This window comes from Mercenaria mercenaria, chromosome 7 (genome assembly GCF_021730395.1).
Source record: "Mercenaria mercenaria strain notata chromosome 7, MADL_Memer_1, whole genome shotgun sequence".
Classification (NCBI taxonomy): domain Eukaryota; kingdom Metazoa; phylum Mollusca; class Bivalvia; order Venerida; family Veneridae; genus Mercenaria; species Mercenaria mercenaria.
The window spans coordinates 45666254-45675970 of NC_069367.1; the positions used below are offsets into that span (position 1 = coordinate 45666254).

The window sequence follows — 9717 nt, forward strand, 5'->3', positions numbered from 1 at the left end:
AGAAAGGGAGGTGTAACAAAATTACGATTCTCTTGTAATTTTGTTGTTCATATATTATTATGATTTTAATTCAATTATAGCCTGTTCACTACGCCGGGACCCCCTTATATTATTTTAAAAACAATATTTGCTTTTAATTCAATTGCGGCCCGTTCACCACGCCGGGATACTATTCCTTTTGAAAAGAATAAGAAAGGAAGGTGTAACAAAATTATTAGATTATTCTTATAATTTTCTTGTTTTTATTTTAAATGCGCAGAAAGCATTCAGATGTATGACCCACAGTTGTCAACTGTCATGTTTACTAATTAAAGGACCATAAAAGACACGCTATCATATATTTTGACAGGCGGGAGAAAGAAAAGATAAACAAATTAATTAAAAAGCCGAGAAAAATGTTCGGAATGCTGATTCACTAGTAAATCACGTAAGCACAGGTGTCTTTTATTGTCACAGAAGGTCAGTTATATAAAATAATTTCTAATAATAGTAACTTTAGACAGGATTATTGACATGTTTTGTATATATGTATTAATCATGATAAAATTAGCTCGTAATGAGGAGCTAGCCAAATAGTATATAAGGCCAGTGACTTAGCGTTACAGAAAGAGTTTTCGATCGGACGTTGAGCCGGTGACATGGCTCTTCGGAGCAGTCACGAGAGCGGTCCGAGGCACGAGAGATGTTGTATGTTGAAATTGTTATGGCTAATCTTTGTTGAAGAAATAAATAGAAAACATATGCAATAAAATTATAGAAACTATAGACTGGTTGTCGACTTTAATTTATACGGCGGTTACGCTACAATCTGAGTATCATGTGTTATTGACTTGTCCTAAATATAAAAACTTACGTTCAAGATATTTGCCAAAAACATCGTGGCCAAATCTGAAAATGTTTGACAATTTGTTGTCTTCTGCTAAGAAAAAGTTCCAATGGAATATATGTAAATATTTGAAGGAAATTTATTTGTTAAGGGTTTGAAACCTTGATTACAAATTATTTATACGCATGTTTTGAAAGAATTGTATACTGTTCATTAGCCAAAGGCATATATATGTCGATTATGCTAATAAATGTTGTTGTTGTTGTTGTTATTGTTGTTGTTGTTGAAATTGAAAACTGCCGGTAGACCGAGAAAACAATTTCCCACTTTGAAAATTGTTTCGTATGCAGCACTTTTTGTCTCAAAAAAGTTTTGTATATTTTGTGCTACTACCATTTACCACTGAAAAGTGAAAGTATTTGAATGGCATATAATGAAGTAGGAACCAAGCATATTTGATAGAAAATCATATTATAAGTTTTACTTATAGGCCGTTTGCTATATGTTTGTATAGAAATGGCTTTGGAATATGTAAGTATGTCGGATGAACTACATTTCATATACATTGAAAACATTGTAATCAATGTAAGTTCTCTAGAAATTATAGCAATATCAGAGTCTGGTCACGAGAAGTAACTAATCTGCAACACTTCACACACAATACTTAATCATTGTACGGGGTCCCATTTTACGACCGAAACTCGGACCTTAAATGATGCCGGTGATATAGCTAAATTGTGACTATAGTTTACTCTCTTGAACCCATGTTTACGTCCGATAAACTAGGTTTCTCAATGAACTTTAACTTGGATGCACAAGTTAATCAAGATGGTCTGTCACAACAATACCCTATGCTCGCCTTAGTTTGGTATGGAAAACCCATAATATCTAAGATTTTGCAAACATCTTTCCCGCACAGTTTTCAAAATTTCATTCAGTGTTTTGTGGTAGCCAGCCTTTCAGTACTTTGATTCTGTTGTTAGACCATGATATCTGTATTTTTGTGGAGTTTTATTTTAATTATTCTATCAATAGAAGGTTGTTGACTTTTGCATACGGTATATTTTCGATCAAAATAAGAATAATAAACATGAGATAGAGATACAAAATATTTTTCTAAAGTGAAAAGCAAATAACAAAAGATGTAAATTTAAGTCGTTGTTACGAATCTAGACTTTATTTCAGTATGAACATCATTTAAAATGGAAATTTCTATTAAAGTTCCACACGATCTTCTTATAGATTTATTAGCTCACCTTAACTTTGTTCAAGGTGAGCTGTTAGTACAGTTGAATGGTCCGGCGTCTATCGTCAAACGTCCGTCGTCCTGCGTCAACATTTTTACTTAAAATCTTCATCTCTTAAACTACTGGTCAGAAGTACACCAAATTTGTTCATGAGAATCCTGGCATAATCCTTTCTCAAATTTGTTCGAAGGAAACACCGTGGTCCCTTACAGAAAAAAAGCTTGAAACGACGTCTTCTCACGAACCGCTTGATGGAACAACAAAATTTGTTATAAGGTTTTCTTCCAAAGTTATCCAAACGGGGGCATTTGGCGCCGTTTAGGGGCTGTACGGGCTAAACATGAAAATAACTTTAAACAACTTCTTCTCATGAAGTGCCGGATAGATTTTCATCAAACTTGGTTTGTCGCATTATTATAAGATCTTCTACAAAGTATGTTCAAATGGAGGCGCTTGGCCCCTTGTAGGGGCCAATACAGCTCAAAATAGAAATATCTTTGAACGACCTCTTCTCAAGAACCAATAGATGGATTTTAATCAAACATAGTCGGTAGCATCATTTTATGGTTCCCTCCTAATTTTGTCCAAATGGGGTCATTTCGCCCCTTTCAGGGACCACTAGAGCTAAAAATAGAAAAAAAAAACATTTAAACGTCTTCTCCAGATGAACCGCTTGCTGGATCTTTTATTAAACGTTTTGTTCAACCTCATTATAAGATTCTCTGAATAATTTGTTCACATGGAGTCCATTTTAGTTGTGTCTAGAGCTAAAAAAGGAAACATCTTTTGACAACTTCTTCGCAAGAACCGTATTATCGGTTTCCATCAAACTTGATCTGTAGCACCATCATAAGGTCCTCCCTTTATTTTGTACAAATGAAGGCACTTGGCCTATCTTAGGGGGCGCTAAGGATAAAATTGAAAATTCCTTTAAACGACTTCTCAGGAAACACTTGTAGATCTTCATCAAACATGGTCTGTTGCATCATTATAAGGTCTTTTCTAAAACTATTTCAAATAGAGACACTTTGCCCTTTTTAGAGGTCTTTAAAGCTAAGAGTAGAAATAAATTTAAATGACGTCTTCACATGAACGGCTAGGTAAAGGGCTTGGTTCACTTTTAGGTGAAAATGGCACAACATCAAATGTTGTTGAAATATCATTATAATGAATGATCAACAACTCAGAATGCAAAATCTCATATTTTAATTCATTTGAAATTGTGCTGTTGCCATGGCAACCGATTGATTTTCTTTATGGAAACACGAAAATCTCTTATAACAATTACATCTGAACGTATAATTAACATTCAGATATGCTAAGATATAACCCTAAGCAACGCCTATAATTTGAGGCAAAAAAAATATGGTTGCCATGGAAACGGAGATAAAAATGAGAAAATTTGCTATGTCTGTTTTTTATGGAATAAAACCAATTTAGGTCATTCTTTAAGAAAAATAACATATGTAATTTGTTTGTGAAGATCATTATTCATAAATAATACAATATATTTCTGTTGCTATGGTTACAATGGAGTTGCAGTGTATGCTTCAATGAGACAACAATGACGTTTTTGCTAAGTTATTGTAGAACACTTTCAGCATTTACCATTACATGTAAAAATTAAACAAAATGCACCACTGAAAAGTGTTCTTCAAACAATGTTTTTTTTTCAAGACATAATATAGAACAACAGAAAAATGTTTCCATGGTTACGCAGTTAATTCCGTAAACATAACACTATATTATCTCATTTAACACACAGTAATAGTTTAAGAAAACTGCCTTATTAAATGTCTTGATCAAACTAAAAGAGTTAGATGATACTAACGGCAATAATATATAATTAGGCATACAAAAACTAAATTGTTTCCACAATAATCCAATGTATGTTTTACAAATTATACATATATTGTGCTTTCAAGACAGGTTAAATTAATTGTTCATGAAAAAGGAAAATAAACATGATACTGCCGACAGAAATGATTACATGCAGTTTGAATACAGCAGAAAATATTCGTAGATCTATATAATCCAACTGTCGTAATGAAAAAAATGTACATTACTACCATATATGTTACAATTATTGTTGAAAAATCTTCCAGTATTTTAGAGGAATTTCACATTTATACTGTGTTCAGCCTTACATGTATATAGTGAGTCAATATTTAACAAATGCATAGTACTGTTGACACCATAAAGTTGTTAATTCAATGTTTACATAAACTATATGTATCATTTGTTCTTTTTCAAATATATGGAATTTGGGTCTAGTACATCTTCAAAAAATCAAAAACACTTTCAAATTAATCAAAATTTCAGAGCTCTTTCTCTGTATTACTTTAAATGTTAAACACTTTTTTCCATTCATTCTTCGTTTTAAATGACTTGAATTATCAATTTTAATGGCTTTGACACTGCTGGTTTTGAGCATCCATTGCTGTTGCTGCAAAGGGGGGCGCTATTTCATTATACAGGTACCACTGTCGACTGGCATCCAGCTCAGGAATGGTAATACGGTTGGTGAATTTGCCTGTCATGCCAACCCCCTGCCTAAAAATATTAATCTCCATCTCTGTGTTGAAGTTATAATCCTTCAAGAATATTATCTATACCAGGGCATGCAGAAGACATCCTGTAATGATAAATGTATCAAATATTTAAGACAAAGAACACATAACCTTTTCACCAATCCTGAACAACAGCATTCCAAAAGACATCCCACACATAATTACATTAAATAACATTTTAGAATTTTATTACAGTAATAACTTCTTTTCATGAAAAAATTCAACCATTGCACATATTCTACATCAAGTAAGGGCCATGATTTTGATCTCATTTTAACAAATAGTTCTTTAACCTGGTTAAGAAAAAACAGTTACTTTATTAGAATTATGTTATTTCTGATTAACTTGCTTGCAGTGAGCTAGACACTCTTTAACAACACAAACATAAACAGAAACTTTGGTATTTTAATGTAAGTGGCCTCTTTACAGGCATGATCTCTGCAGCAAGTTTTGTCAATACTTGATTATTAATAAAAACATAATTGATTAAAGAGGCTCAAGCCAAATATACCTAAACATGTTCAGGACTGAATTCTGTATGCCGGGCCTCAATCAGGTTGTACTCCAAGTCATCATGTAGACCCATCATATCAAGCCACATTCCATAGCTAAAATAACGGGTATATTTAAACAATGAATTCTTAAACAAAAACTTCTAAGTAGCAATAGTGAGTCCTTAGAATATAACATAGCATCACTTTATTAAAACAAATAAATGCCAGCTACACAGTTTATTTTCTTACATACACACCTAAGTCTTAATACAGTATGTTGTGTAAGTATGCAATATTCAAATTGTAATTCAATGTTTATCAGTGGAGATATTATTCTTCATTTAGATAAAATTATGCACATTATATATATAAACTGGAAACTAGTGACTTTCCAAACTGAAGTGTATGAACACACTGTAAAATTAAATATTTCAACATCAAATTCCGTGTGCTTAATAAATATTTCTTTATTTATTGGGAATTCTTACCTTATTACAACACTTTTCTTATTTTGTCCACTATAATTGTCCATATGTAATGAAACATTCTTTTCTCCATAGCCATGATGCTTGAAGTGATGGTGGACCATAGATACCACACTGTTTGCTCCTCTTCCAACAGCAGTACTGTACTTTTCATACAAAAACAAGAACAGTTTATAAGAAATGTATTAAATTCTCATCAAAAATGGAGTGAATCAACACTGACCAAACAGTTCATCCTTTCTTATAGATATTGCTTAACATTAACTTGTATTTATCAAAATTTAATTGAATTCCAATTCAAAGTGCTTATGATATAGCATCTTTATTATAAAGCAATGCAGTATTTTCAACCCAATTTCAGGGATTTACAGAAAGTTCAGTGAAAAAAAAAACCCACAGAAATTAGTAATATCAAGTCTTAACAAAACATAACTTCCTTTAGATAATTTTACTTGACAAAATTTCTGCAAAGGTGTCACTATATAATTCCAATGTAAAATGTGCACTGCAGGCCTGAAGCTTTTATTCATAGAGTCATGATTTGTTTGAAGACAATGGAATTTAATTTAGTGATATATGGAATTTCATAGTTAAAAATGATATTGAAAAAGTGCATTTGAGGATACTGACACTGATATGAATGTAAACACTAACTTCAAAATCTTATACCTGCATGAGGATTCACAGAAATACAAGGGCCCTACTTGCTGAGCATAGTATGGGGTCAATACTTGTTGAGCACTCAAAACTGCAGTGAGCCTTTATATTTCTTACTGCTGCAGGTTATCCTGAAAAATATAATAAAAAGAATTTCTCATTTATTTAGTAGCCTACCAGCATGCTGTCTTCCAGTAATGGCAGTAGTGAGAATGAAAAAAGTAGTTTTTATTGTAATTTGCATGTAGAATTTTTAAGAAATTTTCAGGAGGTCTATTTTAGTTGCTATAATTACAACAAAAAGTGACAATTTAAAACACCACTTTTCCTGTGTTATTGTACTATAAATTTCAATTTTCATAGATTCCACTGTGCATAATGACCATGTAATTATTAAATTGTTCACATCTGTGACAGTTTAAACAATGTACAATATCTTGTAATATTGGGCTATTCCTGGAAATATCCACCCCCTCCCTGTGGAAGCAGTTCTTTTGGGTACAACCTGAGAGGAGGGGAGTTGGGGGGGGGGGGGAGGGTATTTGGAGGGACCCTATTGGGAGGAAGGGGAGGGGAGGGGGTATTTGAGGTAACCGGGGTGTGGAAGGGGGAGGGGGGATATTTTCTGAAATAACCCGAGAGGAGGGGAGGGGGGTATTTGGAGGGATCCTATTGGGAGGAAGGGGAGGGGCGTATTTTCAGGTAACCGGGGTGTGGAAGGGGGAGAGGGGGGAGGTAAAATGTCTCCAGGAGGGGGGGGGGTAATTTTGTCCGCAAAAACTGCTTCCACAGTGGGGGTGGATATTTTCTGGAATAGCCCATTCCTGTTCATCAGTTCATTTACCTCTTTACAATTTCTAGAAAGAAAGTTTCATACATTCTGCCATCATGAAAACTTACAAATACACAGGAAAGATATTAAAAGTATTTGACAGCAGACAGTCGAATCGAAATGTCAACACTGCTATTTTTCGCTGCAAAGTTGTATCTTCGATAAGTCAACAAACGAAGCGGTCTGTCCATTTTATTTTGCCTCCAATTACGAATGAATTTATAATGAAAATTAACACTTACCATAACAATTATTAAATCCGCCATGTACTTTAAATATCCACGTATATTCAGAGCAATAACTGCATGTATTCTCTGACCCAGTTTCAGACATGTATCCACCGGTAATGGCGTGTTGATTTCAAAGGGAAACAATTCGCTAATTCACTCATTAGGTTTGTGATATTTCACTAAATGTTGAAACGTTTAAACTTAAAAATCTTCGTCCGATATTATTGATTTTAACACTAGCTCTATTGGCTGTTGCTTGAAAAACAAATTAATGAAAACAAATATCTAATTAAGTGACGTCAACTTCAACGTCATTTTACCGAAATCGAGGCTTGTGTAATTTCGGATAAAAATGTGTCTCTGAGACGGACGATTTTTTCGTTTTTGAATATGGCGGCATTGCTCACCAGCGATGATTTTTGCACTTTTTGATGGTTTTTAATGTACGAAGTAGTGGTTAAAATATTAAGACTGGTGAAGGATGCCGCCAAGGCGAAAATCATAAATAAAGTCTCAAATTTCATGGAAAATTCACATTTTTTTGGAAAGTGGGGCATGTTTGGAGTAATATATAAACACAACAACACATTATTTTTCAAAGTTCTTTACTTATAATTGAAGCATGGTGCTTACTTGTTACGAACAGCCTATGTATCAATTTAGAATAAGTATTGTATAATATGGCTAAATTCGGTGCCATTTTCATATATTAGTGAACCAAGCCCTTTTCGTCAAACTTGGTCTGTAGCATCATTATAACGTTCTCTCCAAAGTTTGATTAAATGGGGGCACTTGGCTCCTTTCAAGGTCTACAAGGACTAAACATGAAAATACCTTAAAACAATTTTTTCTCACGAACTGCTTAGTGGATCTTCATCAGACTTGGTCTGTAGCATCTTTTCAAGTTCCTCTCCATAATGTATTCAAATTAAGACACTTGTTCCCTAGTAGGGGCCGCTAGAGCTAAAATAGAAAACTCTTTAAATAACTTCATCTCATGCAACAATGGATGGATCTTTATTTAACTGTGCCTGTAGTCTCATTATAAGGTGCTATGAATTTTGTTCATATGGGAGCAATTTGCCCCTTTCAGGGGGCCACTAGAGCTAAGAATAGAAAGAAACATTTAAACGACTTCTTCTCACGAATCGCTTGCTTGATGTTCAACAAGCTTAGTCAGTAGCATCATTATAAAGTTCTCTCCAAATATTTTTCATTTAGGCACTTTGCCCCTTTTAGGGACCTCTAGAGCTAAAAATAGAAAACCTTTTAAACGACTCTTCTAATGAACGGCTTGATGGAGTTTCATTAAACTTTTCTAGCCCTTTGAGATCATGGAGTCCATTCAATACATGTTTAATAGAGTTCCGCCAATTAATAAGCCGATGCTAAAGGGCGTGAGGGGTGTTGCACCTTTTATTACCTCTCATGAACAGACTCAATCAAACAACGTCTGTTATTATATTGCTTGTTTGCATTCTATGTTTCCAAAGGATATTTTTACAGATTTAACTGGTCTGTAGCAGCATTATATGGTCATCATCCAATGTTTTACAATTGAGGGCACTTGGCCCCTTTTAGGGTCTGCAAGGGCTAAATATGAAAATACCTTTAAACAATTTCTTCTCACGAACTGATTGATTGATCTTAATCAAACTTGGTCTTTTTTTCAAATTGAGGCAGTTGGTCCCTTTTAGGTGCCGCTAGAAATACCTTTGAACTACTTCTTCTCATGATATTCTTCATGGACCTTCATTAAAACTTTTTCGGTGGCATCAATAAAAGGTCTTACGCGAGATGTATTCAAATGGGGACACTTTGTTCCTTTTTGGGTACGCCAGAGCAAGACACAGAAAATTCTTTAAACAACTTCTTATCATCAAGTTTGTTGTTTTGGGCTGTCATAACAAAATATAGGGAAACAAACTTTAAATAGCTTTTTTTATTTACTAAACTTGGGCAGAAGGTCATATGGTTTAGGTCCTCTTCAGGTGAGCGCCTTAGGCCCATTTGGGCCTCTTGTTTACAAATTTAGGTATCATGCGATATGTTGATTTCTGATCCACCGCCCGAGTGCGTCCTAATTATGGCATTGATGACTAAAGGACAAGCCAGTAAGTCACAATAAAGACATCTTATGCTTTAGTAACTTTTATGACCTGGTCGGATAAGGTAACATCATTGAAACCACGAACAAGTCTAATTTTGTGGTCTTGATCACCAAGGTGACAAATGCATTATCATGTCAGACGCATAATTATTCTGAAATAATTTCCCTTGTATTACTCAAAATAACAACACCGCGTCCGTTTAGAATTTATAATACATATCATTCAAATCGTAGAAAAATATATACTACAGCTATCTGACGACAGA

General features: G+C 34.0%; 1 long non-coding RNA gene across 1 annotated transcript; it reads right to left on the bottom strand.

Annotated features, from left to right (window-relative positions):
• Nucleotides 1-3264: 3264 nt before the first annotated feature.
• LOC128558578 (uncharacterized) lies at nt 3265-7627 on the bottom strand. Its single transcript, XR_008371732.1, has 5 exons — nt 7354-7627; nt 6292-6410; nt 5626-5768; nt 5155-5251; nt 3265-4708 (listed from the first exon to the last, which is right to left on the bottom strand). It is a non-coding gene; the product is annotated as an uncharacterized LOC128558578 (long non-coding RNA).
• Between the last annotated feature and the right edge of the window lie 2090 nt (nt 7628-9717).